The sequence below is a fragment of the Hyperolius riggenbachi genome, chromosome 4, assembly GCF_040937935.1.
Source record: "Hyperolius riggenbachi isolate aHypRig1 chromosome 4, aHypRig1.pri, whole genome shotgun sequence".
In the NCBI taxonomy this organism is placed as follows: Eukaryota; Metazoa; Chordata; class Amphibia; order Anura; family Hyperoliidae; genus Hyperolius; species Hyperolius riggenbachi.
Genome location: NC_090649.1, coordinates 50,368,435 through 50,386,145, shown reverse-complemented (window position 1 = coordinate 50,386,145; position 17,711 = coordinate 50,368,435). Strand labels below are relative to the sequence as shown.

General features: G+C 44.1%; 27 non-coding genes across 27 annotated transcripts; all 27 read left to right on the top strand.

Moving 5' to 3' along the window:
- The first annotated feature begins 376 nt into the window (after positions 1 to 376).
- On the top strand, positions 377 to 448 carry TRNAA-UGC (transfer RNA alanine (anticodon UGC)). The gene has a single exon. It is a non-coding gene; the product is annotated as a tRNA-Ala (tRNA).
- Positions 449 to 762: 314 nt separating this feature from the next.
- Positions 763 to 834, top strand: TRNAA-CGC (transfer RNA alanine (anticodon CGC)). The gene has a single exon. It is a non-coding gene; the product is annotated as a tRNA-Ala (tRNA).
- A 720-nt stretch (positions 835 to 1,554) lies between these two features.
- On the top strand, positions 1,555 to 1,626 carry TRNAA-UGC (transfer RNA alanine (anticodon UGC)). The gene has a single exon. It is a non-coding gene; the product is annotated as a tRNA-Ala (tRNA).
- A 314-nt stretch (positions 1,627 to 1,940) lies between these two features.
- TRNAA-CGC (transfer RNA alanine (anticodon CGC)) lies at positions 1,941 to 2,012 on the top strand. The gene has a single exon. It is a non-coding gene; the product is annotated as a tRNA-Ala (tRNA).
- Positions 2,013 to 2,732: 720 nt separating this feature from the next.
- Positions 2,733 to 2,804, top strand: TRNAA-UGC (transfer RNA alanine (anticodon UGC)). The gene has a single exon. It is a non-coding gene; the product is annotated as a tRNA-Ala (tRNA).
- A 314-nt stretch (positions 2,805 to 3,118) lies between these two features.
- On the top strand, positions 3,119 to 3,190 carry TRNAA-CGC (transfer RNA alanine (anticodon CGC)). Its single transcript has one exon. It is a non-coding gene; the product is annotated as a tRNA-Ala (tRNA).
- Positions 3,191 to 3,855: 665 nt separating this feature from the next.
- Positions 3,856 to 3,927, top strand: TRNAA-UGC (transfer RNA alanine (anticodon UGC)). The gene has a single exon. It is a non-coding gene; the product is annotated as a tRNA-Ala (tRNA).
- Positions 3,928 to 5,035: 1,108 nt separating this feature from the next.
- On the top strand, positions 5,036 to 5,107 carry TRNAA-UGC (transfer RNA alanine (anticodon UGC)). Its single transcript has one exon. It is a non-coding gene; the product is annotated as a tRNA-Ala (tRNA).
- A 314-nt stretch (positions 5,108 to 5,421) lies between these two features.
- TRNAA-CGC (transfer RNA alanine (anticodon CGC)) lies at positions 5,422 to 5,493 on the top strand. The gene has a single exon. It is a non-coding gene; the product is annotated as a tRNA-Ala (tRNA).
- Positions 5,494 to 6,213: 720 nt separating this feature from the next.
- Positions 6,214 to 6,285, top strand: TRNAA-UGC (transfer RNA alanine (anticodon UGC)). The gene has a single exon. It is a non-coding gene; the product is annotated as a tRNA-Ala (tRNA).
- Positions 6,286 to 7,394: 1,109 nt separating this feature from the next.
- Positions 7,395 to 7,466, top strand: TRNAA-UGC (transfer RNA alanine (anticodon UGC)). The gene has a single exon. It is a non-coding gene; the product is annotated as a tRNA-Ala (tRNA).
- Positions 7,467 to 7,780: 314 nt separating this feature from the next.
- Positions 7,781 to 7,852, top strand: TRNAA-CGC (transfer RNA alanine (anticodon CGC)). The gene has a single exon. It is a non-coding gene; the product is annotated as a tRNA-Ala (tRNA).
- Positions 7,853 to 8,572: 720 nt separating this feature from the next.
- On the top strand, positions 8,573 to 8,644 carry TRNAA-UGC (transfer RNA alanine (anticodon UGC)). Its single transcript has one exon. It is a non-coding gene; the product is annotated as a tRNA-Ala (tRNA).
- A 314-nt stretch (positions 8,645 to 8,958) lies between these two features.
- TRNAA-CGC (transfer RNA alanine (anticodon CGC)) lies at positions 8,959 to 9,030 on the top strand. The gene has a single exon. It is a non-coding gene; the product is annotated as a tRNA-Ala (tRNA).
- Positions 9,031 to 9,731: 701 nt separating this feature from the next.
- On the top strand, positions 9,732 to 9,803 carry TRNAA-UGC (transfer RNA alanine (anticodon UGC)). Its single transcript has one exon. It is a non-coding gene; the product is annotated as a tRNA-Ala (tRNA).
- Positions 9,804 to 10,117: 314 nt separating this feature from the next.
- TRNAA-CGC (transfer RNA alanine (anticodon CGC)) lies at positions 10,118 to 10,189 on the top strand. The gene has a single exon. It is a non-coding gene; the product is annotated as a tRNA-Ala (tRNA).
- A 720-nt stretch (positions 10,190 to 10,909) lies between these two features.
- TRNAA-UGC (transfer RNA alanine (anticodon UGC)) lies at positions 10,910 to 10,981 on the top strand. The gene has a single exon. It is a non-coding gene; the product is annotated as a tRNA-Ala (tRNA).
- A 1,106-nt stretch (positions 10,982 to 12,087) lies between these two features.
- TRNAA-UGC (transfer RNA alanine (anticodon UGC)) lies at positions 12,088 to 12,159 on the top strand. Its single transcript has one exon. It is a non-coding gene; the product is annotated as a tRNA-Ala (tRNA).
- A 1,106-nt stretch (positions 12,160 to 13,265) lies between these two features.
- On the top strand, positions 13,266 to 13,337 carry TRNAA-UGC (transfer RNA alanine (anticodon UGC)). The gene has a single exon. It is a non-coding gene; the product is annotated as a tRNA-Ala (tRNA).
- Positions 13,338 to 13,651: 314 nt separating this feature from the next.
- TRNAA-CGC (transfer RNA alanine (anticodon CGC)) lies at positions 13,652 to 13,723 on the top strand. Its single transcript has one exon. It is a non-coding gene; the product is annotated as a tRNA-Ala (tRNA).
- Positions 13,724 to 14,443: 720 nt separating this feature from the next.
- TRNAA-UGC (transfer RNA alanine (anticodon UGC)) lies at positions 14,444 to 14,515 on the top strand. Its single transcript has one exon. It is a non-coding gene; the product is annotated as a tRNA-Ala (tRNA).
- Positions 14,516 to 14,829: 314 nt separating this feature from the next.
- TRNAA-UGC (transfer RNA alanine (anticodon UGC)) lies at positions 14,830 to 14,901 on the top strand. The gene has a single exon. It is a non-coding gene; the product is annotated as a tRNA-Ala (tRNA).
- Positions 14,902 to 15,627: 726 nt separating this feature from the next.
- Positions 15,628 to 15,699, top strand: TRNAA-UGC (transfer RNA alanine (anticodon UGC)). Its single transcript has one exon. It is a non-coding gene; the product is annotated as a tRNA-Ala (tRNA).
- A 314-nt stretch (positions 15,700 to 16,013) lies between these two features.
- TRNAA-CGC (transfer RNA alanine (anticodon CGC)) lies at positions 16,014 to 16,085 on the top strand. The gene has a single exon. It is a non-coding gene; the product is annotated as a tRNA-Ala (tRNA).
- A 708-nt stretch (positions 16,086 to 16,793) lies between these two features.
- TRNAA-UGC (transfer RNA alanine (anticodon UGC)) lies at positions 16,794 to 16,865 on the top strand. The gene has a single exon. It is a non-coding gene; the product is annotated as a tRNA-Ala (tRNA).
- Positions 16,866 to 17,179: 314 nt separating this feature from the next.
- TRNAA-UGC (transfer RNA alanine (anticodon UGC)) lies at positions 17,180 to 17,251 on the top strand. Its single transcript has one exon. It is a non-coding gene; the product is annotated as a tRNA-Ala (tRNA).
- Positions 17,252 to 17,565: 314 nt separating this feature from the next.
- Positions 17,566 to 17,637, top strand: TRNAA-CGC (transfer RNA alanine (anticodon CGC)). The gene has a single exon. It is a non-coding gene; the product is annotated as a tRNA-Ala (tRNA).
- The last annotated feature ends 74 nt before the right edge of the window (positions 17,638 to 17,711 follow it).

The following is a 17,711-nucleotide window of genomic DNA, read 5'->3' as shown; positions in this document are numbered from 1 at the left end:
ACCAGACTTTTTCTTTTAGGCCACACAGGAGGATGATTTAAGATTCAATGCAGGATTTAATCCAGGCCTTTGCAAGCAATTAAGCAGCATCAAGAGTCAGGAAGTGATGGAGGAGATAAAGATGACAAGAAGAGGTTAGGAAATGAATGATTGGCATGAATGAGAGTTTAACATCCAATATTACCCCTTAAGCAACCTGCTTGAGAAGCCAAGTTTTTAGAGGATCATATCAAGCTTTAACATAATTTCAGGCAGAGAAACCTGTACCATTGATAGAACTTGCCATTTACCAGGTACTCAATGACAGCAGGTAGATTCTGAAAAGTGGTGTGCCGTACGAATCTACTCATTGTGCATCTCCATAGCGAACGTCAAAGGGGATGTAGCTCAGTGGTAGAGCGCATGCTTTGCATGTATGAGGCCCCGGGTTCAATCCCCGGCATCTCCAGCTTTTCTTCTACAAACTGCTAAGGCCCCCTTCCGCTACTGGATCCCATACCGGAAGCGCCAATGTTTCCTGCTGCAGATGCTTAGTGAGGTGTCAACAATTCTGACTTTAATGCAAACTCTTATTGTTCGTGAAATGAAAGGTTCCACCTATTTTGTGGGAAAAAAATTGGCCCTTAGCCAAATGCGGATTTACTGAAAATTTTTAAAAATGATCCGTAACATCACTTTCCAACTTAAACAGCTGCTAATTACCATTTTCTGCTGTAGGAGATAAAGGCCTGCTGAGGTACCACGACACTGCTGACAGCATTGGGGGATGTAGCTCAGAGGTAGAGTGCATGCTTCGCATGTATGAGGCCCCGGGTTCAATCCCTGGCATCTCCAGCTTTTCTTCTACAAACTGCAAAGTCCCCCTTGCGCTAATGGATCCCATACCGGAAGCGCCAATGTTTCCTGTTACAGATGCTTAGTGAGTTGTCAATATTTCTGACTTTCATGCAAACGCTATGCACCTTGGAATAGAGCCAATAAAATGCACTTCAGCCTCGTACACACTATGCAATTTCCCGCCAGATAGATGGGTCGAATAGATCAGGTCCGATCTGATTTCCGATCGTTTTTCTGATCGATTTGCATTGAAGTGATCAGAAAATCGATCGGAAATCCGATCGGATCTGTCGAAGATTATCTATCGACCCATCTGTCTGATGGGAAATTGCATGGTGTGTACCAGACTTTTTCTTTTAGGCCACACAGGAGGATGATTTAAGATTCAATGCAGGATTTAATCCAGGCCTTTGCAAGCAATAAAGCAGCATGAAGAGTCAGGAAGTGATGGAGGAGATAAAGATGACAAGAAGAGGTTAGGAAATGAATGATTGGCATGAATGAGAGTTTAACATCCAATATTACCCCTTAAGCAACCTGCTTGAGAAGCCAAGTTTTTAGAGGATCATATCAAGCTTTAACATAATTTCAGGCAGAGAAACCTGTACCATTGATAGAACTTGCCATTTACCAGGTACTCAATGACAGCAGGTAGATTCTGAAAAGTGGTGTGCCGTACGAATCTACTCATTGTGCATCTCCATAGCGAACGTCAAAGGGGATGTAGCTCAGTGGTAGAGCGCATGCTTTGCATGTATGAGGCCCCGGGTTCAATCCCCGGCATCTCCAGCTTTTCTTCTACAAACTGCTAAGGCCCCCTTCCGCTACTGGATCCCATACCGGAAGCGCCAATGTTTCCTGCTGCAGATGCTTAGTGAGGTGTCAACAATTCTGACTTTAATGCAAACTCTTATTGTTCGTGAAATGAAAGGTTCCACCTATTTTGTGGGAAAAAAATTGGCCCTTAGCCAAATGCGGATTTACTGAAAAATTTTAAAAATGATCCGTAACATCACTTTCCAACTTAAACAGCTGCTAATTACCATTTTCTGCTGTAGCAGATAAAGGCCTGCTGAGGTACCATGACACTGCTGACAGCATTGGGGGATGTAGCTCAGAGGTAGAGCGCATGCTTCGCATGTATGAGGCCCCGGGTTCAATCCCCGGCATCTCCAGCTTTTCTTCTACAAACTGCAAAGTCCCCCTTGCGCTAATGGATCCCATACCGGAAGCGCCAATGTTTCCTGTTACAGATGCTTAGTGAGGTGTCAATATTTCTGACTTTCATGCAAACGCTATGCACCTTGGAATAGAGCCAATAAAATGCACTTCAGCCTCGTACACACTATGCAATTTCCCGCCAGATAGATGGGTCGAATAGATCAGGTCCGATCTGATTTCCGATCGTTTTTCTGATCGATTTGCATTGAAGTGATCAGAAAATCGATCGGAAATCCGATCGGATCTGTCGAAGATTATCTATTGACCCATCTGTCTGATGGGAAATTGCATGGTGTGTACCAGACTTTTTCTTTTAGGCCACACAGGAGGATGATTTAAGATTCAATGCAGGATTTAATCCAGGCCTTTGCAAGCAATTAAGCAGCATCAAGAGTCAGGAAGTGATGGAGGAGATAAAGATGACAAGAAGAGGTTAGGAAATGAATGATTGGCATGAATGAGAGTTTAACATCCAATATTACCCCTTAAGCAACCTGCTTGAGAAGCCAAGTTTTTAGAGGATCATATCAAGCTTTAACATAATTTCAGGCAGAGAAACCTGTACCATTGATAGAACTTGCCATTTACCAGGTACTCAATGACAGCAGGTAGATTCTGAAAAGTGGTGTGCCGTACGAATCTACTCATTGTGCATCTCCATAGCAAACGTCAAAGGGGATGTAGCTCAGTGGTAGAGCGCATGCTTTGCATGTATGAGGCCCTGGGTTCAATCCCTGGCATCTCCAGCTTTTCTTCTACAAACTGCTAAGGCCCCCTTCCGCTACTGGATCCCATACCGGAAGCGCCAATGTTTCCTGCTGCAGATGCTTAGTGAGGTGTCAACAATTCTGACTTTAATGCAAACTCTTATTGTTCGTGAAATGAAAGGTTCCACCTATTTTGTGGGAAAAAAATTGGCCCTTAGCCAAATGGGGATTTACTGAAAAATTTTAAAAATGATCCGTAACATCACTTTCCAACTTAAACAGCTGCTAATTACCATTTTCTGCTGTAGGAGATAAAGGCCTGCTGAGGTACCACGACGCTGCTGACAGCATTGGGGGATGTAGCTCAGAGGTAGAGCGCATGCTTCGCATGTATGAGGCCCCGGGTTCAATCCCCAGCATCTCCAGCTTTTCTTCTACAAACTGCAAAGTCCCTCTTGCGCTAATGGATCCCATACCGGAAGCGCCAATGTTTCCTGTTACAGATGCTTAGTGAGGTGTCAATATTTCTGACTTTCATGCAAACGCTATGCACCTTGGAATAGAGCCAATAAAATGCACTTCAGCCTCGTACACACTATGCAATTTCCCGCCAGATAGATGGGTCGAATAGATCAGGTCCGATCGGAAATCCGATCGGATCTGTCGAAGATTATCTATCGACCCATCTGTCTGATGGGAAATTGCATGGTGTGTACCAGACTTTTTCTTTTAGGCCACACAGGAGGATGATTTAAGATTCAATGCAGGATTTAATCCAGGCCTTTGCAAGCAATTAAGCAGCATCAAGAGTCAGGAAGTGATGGAGGAGATAAAGATGACAAGAAGAGGTTAGGAAATGAATGATTGGCATGAATGAGAGTTTAACATCCAATATTACCCCTTAAGCAACCTGCTTGAGAAGCCAAGTTTTTAGAGGATCATATCAAGCTTTAACATAATTTCAGGCAGAGAAACCTGTACCATTGATAGAACTTGCCATTTACCAGGTACTCAATGACAGCAGGTAGATTCTGAAAAGTGGTGTGCCGTACGAATCTACTCATTGTGCATCTCCATAGCGAGCGTCAAAGGGGATGTAGCTCAGTGGTAGAGCGCATGCTTTGCATGTATGAGGCCCCGGGTTCAATCCCCGGCATCTCCAGCTTTTCTTCTACAAACTGCTAAGGCCCCCTTCCGCTACTGGATCCCATACCGGAAGCGCCAATGTTTCCTGCTGCAGATGCTTAGTGAGGTGTCAACAATTCTGACTTTAATGCAAACTCTTATTGTTCGTGAAATGAAAGGTTCCACCTATTTTGTGGGAAAAAAATTGGCCCTTAGCCAAATGCGGATTTACTGAAAAATTTTAAAAATGATCCGTAACATCACTTTCCAACTTAAACAGCTGCTAATTACCATTTTCTGCTGTAGGAGATAAAGGCCTGCTGAGGTACCACGACACTGCTGACAGCATTGGGGGATGTAGCTCAGAGGTAGAGCGCATGCTTCGCATGTATGAGGCCCCGGGTTCAATAGCTGGCATCTCCAGCTTTTCTTCTACAAACTGCAAAGTCCCCCTTGCGCTAATGGATCCCATACCGGAAGCGCCAATGTTTCCTGTTACAGATGCTTAGTGAGTTGTCAATATTTCTGACTTTCATGCAAACGCTATGCACCTTGGAATAGAGCCAATAAAATGCACTTCAGCCTCGTACACACTATGCAATTTTTCCCGCCAGATAGATGGGTCGAATAGATCAGGTCCGATCTGATTTCCGATCGTTTTTCTGATCGATTTGCATTGAAGTGATCAGAAAATCGATCGGAAATCCGATCGGATCTGTCGAAGATTATCTATCGACCCATCTGTCTGATGGGAAATTGCATGGTGTGTACCAGACTTTTTCTTTTAGGCCACACAGGAGGATGATTTAAGATTCAATGCAGGATTTAATCCAGGCCTTTGCAAGCAATTAAGCAGCATCAAGAGTCAGGAAGTGATGGAGGAGATAAAGATGACAAGAAGAGGTTAGGAAATGAATGATTGGCATGAATGAGAGTTTAACATCCAATATTACCCCTTAAGCAACCTGCTTGAGAAGCCAAGTTTTTAGAGGATCATATCAAGCTTTAACATAATTTCAGGCAGAGAAACCTGTACCATTGATAGAACTTGCCATTTACCAGGTACTCAATGACAGCAGGTAGATTCTGAAAAGTGGTGTGCCGTACGAATCTACTCATTGTGCATCTCCATAGCGAACGTCAAAGGGGATGTAGCTCAGTGGTAGAGCGCATGCTTTGCATGTATGAGGCCCCGGGTTCAATCCCCAGCATCTCCAGCTTTTCTTCTACAAACTGCTAAGGCCCCCTTCCGCTACTGGATCCCATACCGGAAGCGCCAATGTTTCCTGCTGCAGATGCTTAGTGAGGTGTCAACAATTCTGACTTTAATGCAAACTCTTATTGTTCGTGAAATGAAAGGTTCCACCTATTTTGTGGGAAAAAAATTGGCCCTTAGCCAAATGCGGATTTACTGAAAAATTTTAAAAATGATCCGTAACATCACTTTCCAACTTAAACAGCTGCTAATTACCATTTTCTGCTGTAGCAGATAAAGGCCTGCTGAGGTACCATGACACTGCTGACAGCATTGGGGGATGTAGCTCAGAGGTAGAGCGCATGCTTCGCATGTATGAGGCCCCGGGTTCAATCCCCGGCATCTCCAGCTTTTCTTCTACAAACTGCAAAGTCCCCCTTGCTCTAATGGATCCCATACCGGAAGCGCCAATGTTTCCTGTTACAGATGCTTAGTGAGGTGTCAATATTTCTGACTTTCATGCAAACGCTATGCACCTTGGAATAGAGCCAATAAAATGCACTTCAGCCTCGTACACACTATGCAATTTCCCGCCAGATAGATGGGTCGAATAGATCAGGTCCGATCTGATTTCCGATCGTTTTTCTGATCGATTTGCATTGAAGTGATCAGAAAATCGATCGGAAATCCGATCGGATCTGTCGAAGATTATCTATCGACCCATCTGTCTGATGGGAAATTGCATGGTGTGTACCAGACTTTTTCTTTTAGGCCACACAGGAGGATGATTTAAGATTCAATGCAGGATTTAATCCAGGCCTTTGCAAGCAATTAAGCAGCATCAAGAGTCAGGAAGTGATGGAGGAGATAAAGATGACAAGAAGAGGTTAGGAAATGAATGATTGGCATGAATGAGAGTTTAACATCCAATATTACCCCTTAAGCAACCTGCTTGAGAAGCCAAGTTTTTAGAGGATCATATCAAGCTTTAACATAATTTCAGGCAGAGAAACCTGTACCATTGATAGAACTTGCCATTTACCAGGTACTCAATGACAGCAGGTAGATTCTGAAAAGTGGTGTGCCGTACGAATCTACTCATTGTGCATCTCCATAGCGAACGTCAAAGGGGATGTAGCTCAGTGGAAGAGCGCATGCTTTGCATGTATGAGGCCCCGGGTTCAATCCCCGGCATCTCCAGCTTTTCTTCTACAAACTGCTAAGGCCCCCTTCCGCTACTGGATCCCATACCGGAAGCGCCAATGTTTCCTGCTGCAGATGCTTAGTGAGGTGTCAACAATTCTGACTTTAATGCAAACTCTTATTGTTCGTGAAATGAAAGGTTCCACCTATTTTGTGGGAAAAAAATTGGCCCTTAGCCAAATGCGGATTTACTGAAAAATTTTAAAAATGATCCGTAACATCTCTTTCCAACTTAAACAGCTGCTAATTACCATTTTCTGCTGTAGGAGATAAAGGCCTGCTGAGGTACCACGATGCTGCTGACAGCATTGGGGGATGTAGCTCAGAGGTAGAGCGCATTGTTCGCATGTATGAGGCCCCGGGTTCAATCCCCAGCATCTCCAGCTTTTCTTCTACAAACTGCAAAGTCCCCCTTGCGCTAATGGATCCCATACCGGAAGCGCCAATGTTTCCTGTTACAGATGCTTAGTGAGGTGTCAATATTTCTGACTTTCATGCAAACGCTATGCACCTTGGAATAGAGCCAATAAAATGCACTTCAGCCTCGTACACACTATGCAATTTCCCGCCAGATAGATGGGTCGAATAGATCAGGTCCGATCTGATTTCCGATCGTTTTTCTGATCGATTTGCATTGAAGTGATCAGAAAATCGATCGGAAATCCGATCGGATCTGTCGAAGATTATCTATCGACCCATCTGTCTGATGGGAAATTGCATGGTGTGTACCAGACTTTTTCTTTTAGGCCACACAGGAGGATGATTTAAGATTCAATGCAGGATTTAATCCAGGCCCTTGCAAGCAATTAAGCAGCATCAAGAGTCAGGAAGTGATGGAGGAGATAAAGATGACAACAAGAAGAGGTTAGGAAATGAATGATTGGCATGAATGAGAGTTTAACATCCAATATTACCCCTTAAGCAACCTGCTTGAGAAGCCAAGTTTTTAGAGGATCTTATCAAGCTTTAACATAATTTCAGGCAGAGAAACCTGTACCATTGATAGAACATGCCATTTAACAGGTACTCAATGACAGCAGGTAGATTCTGAAAAGTGGTGTGCCGTACGAATCTACTCATTGTGCATCTCCGTAGCGAACGTCAAAGGGGATGTAGCTCAGTGGTAGAGCGCATGCTTTGCATGTATGAGGCCCTGGGTTCAATCCCTGGCATCTCCAGCTTTTCTTCTACAAACTGCTAAGGCCCCCTTCCGCTACTGGATCCCATACCGGAAGCGCCAATGTTTCCTGCTGCAGATGCTTAGTGAGGTGTCAACAATTCTGACTTTAATGCAAACTCTTATTGTTCGTGAAATGAAAGGTTCCACCTATTTTGTGGGAAAAAAATTGGCCCTTAGCCAAATGCGGATTTACTGAAAAATTTTAAAAATGATCCGTAACATCACTTTCCAACTTAAACAGCTGCTAATTACCATTTTCTGCTGTAGGAGATAAAGGCCTGCTGAGGTACCACGACGCTGCTGACAGCATTGGGGGATGTAGCTCAGAGGTAGAGCGCATGCTTCGCATGTATGAGGCCCCGGGTTCAATCCCCAGCATCTCCAGCTTTTCTTCTACAAACTGCAAAGTCCCCCTTGCGCTAATGGATCCCATACCGGAAGCGCCAATGTTTCCTGTTACAGATGCTTAGTGAGGTGTCAATATTTCTGACTTTCATGCAAACGCTATGCACCTTGGAATAGAGCCAATAAAATGCACTTCAGCCTCGTACACACTATGCAATTTCCCGCCAGATAGATGGGTCGAATAGATCAGGTCCGATCTGATTTCCGATCGTTTTTCTGATCGATTTGCATTGAAGTGATCAGAAAATCGATCGGAAATCCGACCGGATCTGTCGAAGATTATTTATCGACCCATCTGTCTGATGGGAAATTGCATGGTGTGTACCAGACTTTTTCTTTTAGGCCACACAGGAGGATGATTTAAGATTCAATGCAGGATTTAATCCAGGCCTTTGCAAGCAATTAAGCAGCATCAAGAGTCAGGAAGTGATGGAGGAGATAAAGATGACAAGAAGAGGTTAGGAAATGAATAATTGGCATGAATGAGAGTTTAACATCCAATATTACCCCTTAAGCAACCTGCTTGAGAAGCCAAGTTTTTAGAGGATCATATCAAGCTTTAACATAATTTCAGGCAGAGAAACCTGTACCATTGATAGAACTTGCCATTTACCAGGTACTCAATGACAGCAGGTAGATTCTGAAAAGTGGTGTGCCGTACGAATCTACTCATTGTGCATCTCCATAGCGAACGTCAAAGGGGATGTAGCTCAGTGGAAGAGCGCATGCTTTGCATGTATGAGGCCCCGGGTTCAATCCCCGGCATCTCCAGCTTTTCTTCTACAAACTGCTAAGGCCCCCTTCCGCTACTGGATCCCATACCGGAAGCGCCAATGTTTCCTGCTGCAGATGCTTAGTGAGGTGTCAACAATTCTGACTTTAATGCAAACTCTTATTGTTCGTGAAATGAAAGGTTCCACCTATTTTGTAGGAAAAAAATTGGCCCTTAGCCAAATGCGGATTTACTGAAAAATTTTAAAAATGATCCGTAACATCACTTTCCAACTTAAACAGCTGCTAATTACCATTTTCTGCTGTAGCAGATAAAGGCCTGCTGAGGTACCACGACACTGCTGACAGCATTGGGGGATGTAGCTCAGAGGTAGAGCGCATGCTTCGCATGTTTGAGGCCCCGGGTTCAATCCCTGGCATCTCCAGCTTTTCTACTGCAAAGTCCCCCTTGCGCTAATGGATCCCATACCGGAAGCGCCAATGTTTTCTGTTACAGATGCTTAGTGAGGTGTCAATATTTCTGACTTTCATGCAAACGCTATGCACCTTGGAATAGAGCCAATAAAATGCACTTCAGCCTCGTACACACTATGCAATTTCCCGCCAGATAGATGGGTCGAATAGATCAGGTCCGATCGTTTTTCTGATCGATTTGCATTGAAGTGATCAGAAAATCGATCGGAAATCCGATCGGATCTGTCGAAGATTATCTATCGACCCATCTGTCTGATGGGAAATTGCATGGTGTGTACCAGACTTTTTCTTTTAGGCCACACAGGAGGATGATTTAAGATTCAATGCAGGATTTAATCCAGGCCCTTGCAAGCAATTAAGCAGCATCAAGAGTCAGGAAGTGATGGAGGAGATAAAGATGACAAGAAGAGGTTAGGAAATGAATGATTGGCATGAATGAGAGTTTAACATCCAATATTACCCCTTAAGCAACCTGCTTGAGAAGCCAAGTTTTTAGAGGATCTTATCAAGCTTTAACATAATTTCAGGCAGAGAAACCTGTACCATTGATAGAACTTGCCATTTACCAGGTACTCAATGACAGCAGGTAGATTCTGAAAAGTGGTGTGCCGTATGAATCTACTCATTGTGCATCTCCATAGCGAACGTCAAAGGGGATGTAGCTCAGTGGTAGAGCGCATGTTTTGCATGTATGAGGCCCCGGGTTCAATCCCCGGCATCTCCAGCTTTTCTTCTACAAACTGCTAAGGCCCCCTTCCGCTACTGGATCCCATACCGGAAGCGCCAATGTTTCCTGCTGCAGATGCTTAGTGAGGTGTCAACAATTCTGACTTTAATGCAAACTCTTATTGTTCGTGAAATGAAAGGTTCCACCTATTTTGTGGGAAAAAAATTGGCCCTTAGCCAAATGCGGATTTACTGAAAAATTTTAAAAATGATCCGTAACATCACTTTCCAACTTAAACAGCTGCTAATTACCATTTTCTGCTGTAGGAGATAAAGGCCTGCTGAGGTACCACGATGCTGCTGACAGCATTGGGGGATGTAGCTCAGAGGTAGAGCGCATGCTTCGCATGTATGAGGCCCCGGGTTCAATCCCCGGCATCTCCAGCTTTTCTTCTACAAACTGCAAAGTCCCCCTTGCGCTAATGGATCCCATACCGGAAGCGCCAATGTTTCCTGTTACAGATGCTTAGTGAGGTGTCAATATTTCTGACTTTCATGCAAACGCTATGCACCTTGGAATAGAGACAAGAAAATGCACTTCAGCCTCGTACACACTATGCAATTTCCCGCCAGATAGATGGGTCGAATAGATCAGGTCCGATCTGATTTCCGATCGTTTTTCTGATCGATTTGCATTGAAGTGATCAGAAAATCGATCGGAAATCCGATCGGATCTGTCGAAGATTATCTATCGACCCATCTGTCTGATGGGAAATTGCATGGTGTGTACCAGACTTTTTCTTTTAGGCCACACAGGAGGATGATTTAAGATTCAATGCAGGATTTAATCCAGGCCTTTGCAAGCAATTAAGCAGCATCAAGAGTCAGGAAGTGATGGAAGAGATAAAGATGACAAGAAGAGGTTAGGAAATGAATGATTGGCATGAATGAGAGTTTAACATCCAATATTACCCCTTAAGCAACCTGCTTGAGAAGCCAAGTTTTTAGAGGATCTTATCAAGCTTTAACATAATTTCAGGCAGAGAAACCTGTACCATTGATAGAACTTGCCATTTAACAGGTACTCAATGACAGCAGGTAGATTCTGAAAAGTGGTGTGCCGTACGAATCTACTCATTGTGCATCTCCATAGCGAACGTCAAAGGGGATGTAGCTCAGTGGTAGAGCGCATGCTTTGCATGTATGAGGCCCCGGGTTCAATCCCCGGCATCTCCAGCTTTTCTTCTACAAACTGCTAAGGCCCCCTTCCGCTACTGGATCCCATACCGGAAGCGCCAATGTTTCCTGCTGCAGATGCTTAGTGAGGTGTCAACAATTCTGACTTTAATGCAAACTCTTATTGTTCGTGAAATGAAAGGTTCCACCTATTTTGTGGGAAAAAAATTGGCCCTTAGCCAAATGCGGATTTACTGAAAAATTTTAAAAATGATCCGTAACATCTCTTTCCAACTTAAACAGCTGCTAATTACCATTTTCTGCTGTAGGAGATAAAGGCCTGCTGAGGTACCACGATGCTGCTGACAGCATTGGGGGATGTAGCTCAGAGGTAGAGCGCATTGTTCGCATGTATGAGGCCCCGGGTTCAATCCCCAGCATCTCCAGCTTTTCTTCTACAAACTGCAAAGTCCCCCTTGCGCTAATGGATCCCATACCGGAAGCGCCAATGTTTCCTGTTACAGATGCTTAGTGAGGTGTCAATATTTCTGACTTTCATGCAAACGCTATGCACCTTGGAATAGAGCCAATAAAATGCACTTCAGCCTCGTACACACTATGCAATTTCCCGCCAGATAGATGGGTCGAATAGATCAGGTCCGATCTGATTTCCGATCGTTTTTCTGATCGATTTGCATTGAAGTGATCAGAAAATCGATCGGAAATCCGATCGGATCTGTCGAAGATTATCTATCGACCCATCTGTCTGATGGGAAATTGCATGGTGTGTACCAGACTTTTTCTTTTAGGCCACACAGGAGGATGATTTAAGATTCAATGCAGGATTTAATCCAGGCCCTTGCAAGCAATTAAGCAGCATCAAGAGTCAGGAAGTGATGGAGGAGATAAAGATGACAAGAAGAGGTTAGGAAATGAATGATTGGCATGAATGAGAGTTTAACATCCAATATTACCCCTTAAGCAACCTGCTTGAGAAGCCAAGTTTTTAGAGGATCTTATCAAGCTTTAACATAATTTCAGGCAGAGAAACCTGTACCATTGATAGAACATGCCATTTAACAGGTACTCAATGACAGCAGGTAGATTCTGAAAAGTGGTGTGCCGTACGAATCTACTCATTGTGCATCTCCGTAGCGAACGTCAAAGGGGATGTAGCTCAGTGGTAGAGCGCATGCTTTGCATGTATGAGGCCCCGGGTTCAATCCCCGGCATCTCCAGCTTTTCTTCTACAAACTGCTAAGGCCCCCTTCCGCTACTGGATCCCATACCGGAAGCGCCAATGTTTCCTGCTGCAGATGCTTAGTGAGGTGTCAACAATTCTGACTTTAATGCAAACTCTTATTGTTCGTGAAATGAAAGGTTCCACCTATTTTGTGGGAAAAAAATTGGCCCTTAGCCAAATGCGGAATTACTGAAAAATTTTAAAAATGATCCGTAACATCACTTTCCAACTTAAACAGCTGCTAATTACCATTTTCTGCTGTAGGAGATAAAGGCCTGCTGAGGTACCACGATGCTGCTGACAGCATTGGGGGATGTAGCTCAGAGGTAGAGCGCATTGTTCGCATGTATGAGGCCCCGGGTTCAATCCCCAGCATCTCCAGCTTTTCTTCTACAAACTGCAAAGTCCCCCTTGCGCTAATGGATCCCATACCGGAAGCGCCAATGTTTCCTGTTACAGATGCTTAGTGAGGTGTCAATATTTCTGACTTTCATGCAAACGCTATGCACCTTGGAATAGAGACAATAAAATGCACTTCAGCCTCGTACACACTATGCAATTTCCCGCCAGATAGATGGGTCGAATAGATCAGGTCCGATCTGATTTCCGATCGTTTTTCTGATCGATTTGCATTGAAGTGATCAGAAAATCGATCGGAAATCCGATCGGATCTGTCGAAGATTATCTATCGACCCATCTGTCTGATGGGAAATTGCATGGTGTGTACCAGACTTTTTCTTTTAGGCCACACAGGAGGATGATTTAAGATTCAATGCAGGATTTAATCCAGGCCTTTGCAAGCAATTAAGCAGCATCAAGAGTCAGGAAGTGATGGAGGAGATAAAGATGACAAGAAGAGGTTAGGAAATGAATGATTGGCATGAATGAGAGTTTAACATCCAATATTACCCCTTAAGCAACCTGCTTGAGAAGCCAAGTTTTTAGAGGATCATATCAAGCTTTAACATAATTTCAGGCAGAGAAACCTGTACCATTGATAGAACTTGCCATTTACCAGGTACTCAATGACAGCAGGTAGATTCTGAGAAGTGGTGTGCCGTACGAATCTACTCATTGTGCATCTCCATAGCGAACGTCAAAGGGGATGTAGCTCAGTGGTAGAGCGCATGCTTTGCATGTATGAGGCCCCGGGTTCAATCCCTGGCATCTCCAGCTTTTCTTCTACAAACTGCTAAGGCCCCCTTCCGCTACTGGATCCCATACCGGAAGCGCCAATGTTTCCTGCTGCAGATGCTTAGTGAGGTGTCAACAATTCTGACTTTAATGCAAACTCTTATTGTTCGTGAAATGAAAGGTTCCACCTATTTTGTGGGAAAAAAATTGGCCCTTAGCCAAATGCGGATTTACTGAAAAATTTTAAAAATGATCCGTAACATCACTTTCCAACTTAAACAGCTGCTAATTACCATTTTCTGCTGTAGGAGATAAAGGCCTGCTGAGGTACCACGACGCTGCTGACAGCATTGGGGGATGTAGCTCAGAGGTAGAGCGCATGCTTCGCATGTATGAGGCCCCGGGTTCAATCCCCAGCATCTCCAGCTTTTCTTCTACAAACTGCAAAGTCCCCCTTGCGCTAATGGATCCCATACCGGAAGCGCCAATGTTTCCTGTTACAGATGCTTAGTGAGGTGTCAATATTTCTGACTTTCATGCAAACGCTATGCACCTTGGAATAGAGCCAATAAAATGCACTTCAGCCTCGTACACACTATGCAATTTCCCGCCAGATAGATGGGTCGAATAGATCAGGTCCGATCTGATTTCCGATCGTTTTTCTGATCGATTTGCATTGAAGTGATCAGAAAATCGATCGGAAATCCGACCGGATCTGTCGAAGATTATTTATCGACCCATCTGTCTGATGGGAAATTGCATGGTGTGTACCAGACTTTTTCTTTTAGGCCACACAGGAGGATGATTTAAGATTCAATGCAGGATTTAATCCAGGCCTTTGCAAGCAATTAAGCAGCATCAAGAGTCAGGAAGTGATGGAGGAGATAAAGATGACAAGAAGAGGTTAGGAAATGAATAATTGGCATGAATGAGAGTTTAACATCCAATATTACCCCTTAAGCAACCTGCTTGAGAAGCCAAGTTTTTAGAGGATCATATCAAGCTTTAACATAATTTCAGGCAGAGAAACCTGTACCATTGATAGAACTTGCCATTTACCAGGTACTCAATGACAGCAGGTAGATTCTGAAAAGTGGTGTGCCGTACGAATCTACTCATTGTGCATCTCCATAGCGAACGTCAAAGGGGATGTAGCTCAGTGGAAGAGCGCATGCTTTGCATGTATGAGGCCCTGGGTTCAATCCCCGGCATCTCCAGCTTTTCTTCTACAAACTGCTAAGGCCCCCTTCCGCTACTGGATCCCATACCGGAAGCGCCAATGTTTCCTGCTGCAGATGCTTAGTGAGGTGTCAACAATTCTGACTTTAATGCAAACTCTTATTGTTCGTGAAATGAAAGGTTCCACCTATTTTGTAGGAAAAAAATTGGCCCTTAGCCAAATGCGGATTTACTGAAAAATTTTAAAAATGATCCGTAACATCACTTTCCAACTTAAACAGCTGCTAATTACCATTTTCTGCTGTAGCAGATAAAGGCCTGCTGAGGTACCACGACACTGCTGACAGCATTGGGGGATGTAGCTCAGAGGTAGAGCGCATGCTTTGCATGTTTGAGGCCCTGGGTTCAATCCCTGGCATCTCCAGCTTTTCTTCTACAAACTGCAAAGTCCCTGTTGCGCTAATGGATCCCATACCGGAAGCGCCAATGTTTTCTGTTACAGATGCTTAGTGAGGTGTCAATATTTCTGAGTCTGACTTTCATGCAAACGCTATGCACCTTGGAATAGAGCCAATAAAATGCACTTCAGCCTCGTACACACTATGCAATTTCCCGCCAGATAGATGGGTCGAATAGATCAGGTCCGATCTGATTTCCGATCGTTTTTCTGATCGATTTGCATTGAAGTGATCAGAAAATCGATCGGAAATCCGACCGGATCTGTCGAAGATTATCTATCGACCCATCTGTCTGATGGGAAATTGCATGGTGTGTACCAGACTTTTTCTTTTAGGCCACACAGGAGGATGATTTAAGATTCAATGCAGGATTTAATCCAGGCCTTTGCAAGCAATTAAGCAGCATCAAGAGTCAGGAAGTGATGGAGGAGATAAAGATGACAAGAAGAGGTTAGGAAATGAATGATTGGCATGGATGAGAGTTTAACATCCAATATTACCCCTTAAGCAACCTGCTTGAGAAGCCAAGTTTTTAGAGGATCATATCAAGCTTTAACATAATTTCAGGCAGAGAAACCTGTACCATTGATAGAACTTGCCATTTACCAGGTACTCAATGACAGCAGGTAGATTCTGAAAAGTGGTGTGCCGTACGAATCTACTCATTGTGCATCTCCATAGCGAACGTCAAAGGGGATGTAGCTCAGTGGTAGAGCGCATGCTTTGCATGTATGAGGCCCCAGGTTCAATCCCTGGCATCTCCAGCTTTTCTTCTACAAACTGCTAAGGCCCCCTTCCGCTACTGGATCCCATACCGGAAGCGCCAATGTTTCCTGCTGCAGATGCTTAGTGAGGTGTCAACAATTCTGACTTTAATGCAAACTCTTATTGTTCGTGAAATGAAAGGTTCCACCTATTTTGTAGGAAAAAAATTGGCCCTTAGCCAAATGCGGATTTACTGAAAAATTTTAAAAATGATCCGTAACATCACTTTCCAACTTAAACAGCTCCTAATTACCATTTTCTGCTGTAGCAGATAAAGGCCTGCTGAGGTACCACGACACTGCTGACAGCATTGGGGGATGTAGCTCAGAGGTAGAGCGCATGCTTCGCATGTTTGAGGCCCCGGGTTCAATCCCTGGCATCTCCAGCTTTTCTTCTACAAACTGCAAAGTCCCCCTTGCGCTAATGGATCCCATACCGGAAGCGCCAATGTTTTCTGTTACAGATGCTTAGTGAGGTGTCAATATTTCTGACTTTCATGCAAACGCTATGCACCTTGGAATAGAGCCAATAAAATGCACTTCAGCCTCGTACACACTATGCAATTTCCCGCCAGATAGATGGGTCGAATAGATCAGGTCCGATCGTTTTTCTGATCGATTTGCATTGAAGTGATCAGAAAATCGATCGGAAATCCGATCGGATCTGTCGAAGATTATCTATCGACCCATCTGTCTGATGGGAAATTGCATGGTGTGTACCAGACTTTTTCTTTTAGGCCACACAGGAGGATGATTTAAGATTCAATGCAGGATTTAATCCAGGCCTTTGCAAGCAATTAAGCAGCATCAAGAGTCAGGAAGTGATGGAGGAGATAAAGATGACAAGAAGAGGTTAGGAAATGAATGATTGGCATGAATGAGAGTTTAACATCCAATATTACCCCTTAAGCAACCTGCTTGAGAAGCCAAGTTTTTAGAGGATCATATTAAGCTTTAACATAATTTCAGGCAGAGAAACCTGTACCATTGATAGAACTTGCCATTTACCAGGTACTCAATGACAGCAGGTAGATTCTGAAAAGTGGTGTGCCGTACGAATCTACTCATTGTGCATCTCCATAGTGAACGTCAAAGGGGATGTAGCTCAGTGGTAGAGCGCATGCTTTGCATGTATGAGGCCCCGGGTTCAATCCCCGGCATCTCCAGCTTTTCTTCTACAAACTGCTAAGGCCCCCTTCCGCTACTGGATCCCATACCGGAAGCGCCAATGTTTCCTGCTGCAGATGCTTAGTGAGGTGTCAACAATTCTGACTTTAATGCAAACTCTTATTGTTCGTGAAATGAAAGGTTCCACCTATTTTGTGGGAAAAAAATTGGCCCTTAGCCAAATGCGGATTTACTGAAAAATTTTAAAAATGATCCGTAACATCACTTTCCAACTTAAACAGCTGCTAATTACCATTTTCTGCTGTAGGAGATAAAGGCCTGCTGAGGTACCACGATGCTGCTGACAGCATTGGGGGATGTAGCTCAGAGGTAGAGCGCATGCTTTGCATGTATGAGGCCCCGGGTTCAATCCCCGGCATCCCCAGCTTTTCTTCTACAAACTGCTAAGGCCCCCTTCCGCTACTGGATCCCATACCGGAAGCGCCAATGTTTCCTGCTGCAGATGCTTAGTGAGGTGTCAACAATTCTGACTTTAATGCAAACTCTTATTGTTCGTGAAATGAAAGGTTCCACCTATTTTGTGGGAAAAAAATTGGCCCTTAGCCAAATGCGGATTTACTGAAAAATTTTAAAAATGATCCGTAACATCACTTTCCAACTTAAACAGCTGCTAATTACCATTTTCTGCTGTAGGAGATAAAGGCCTGCTGAGGTACCACGACGCTGCTGACAGCATTGGGGGATGTAGCTCAGAGGTAGAGCGCATGCTTCGCATGTATGAGGCCCCGGGTTCAATCCCCAGCATCTCCAGCTTTTCTTCTACAAACTGCAAAGTCCCCCTTGCGCTAATGGATCCCATACCGGAAGCGCCAATGTTTCCTGTT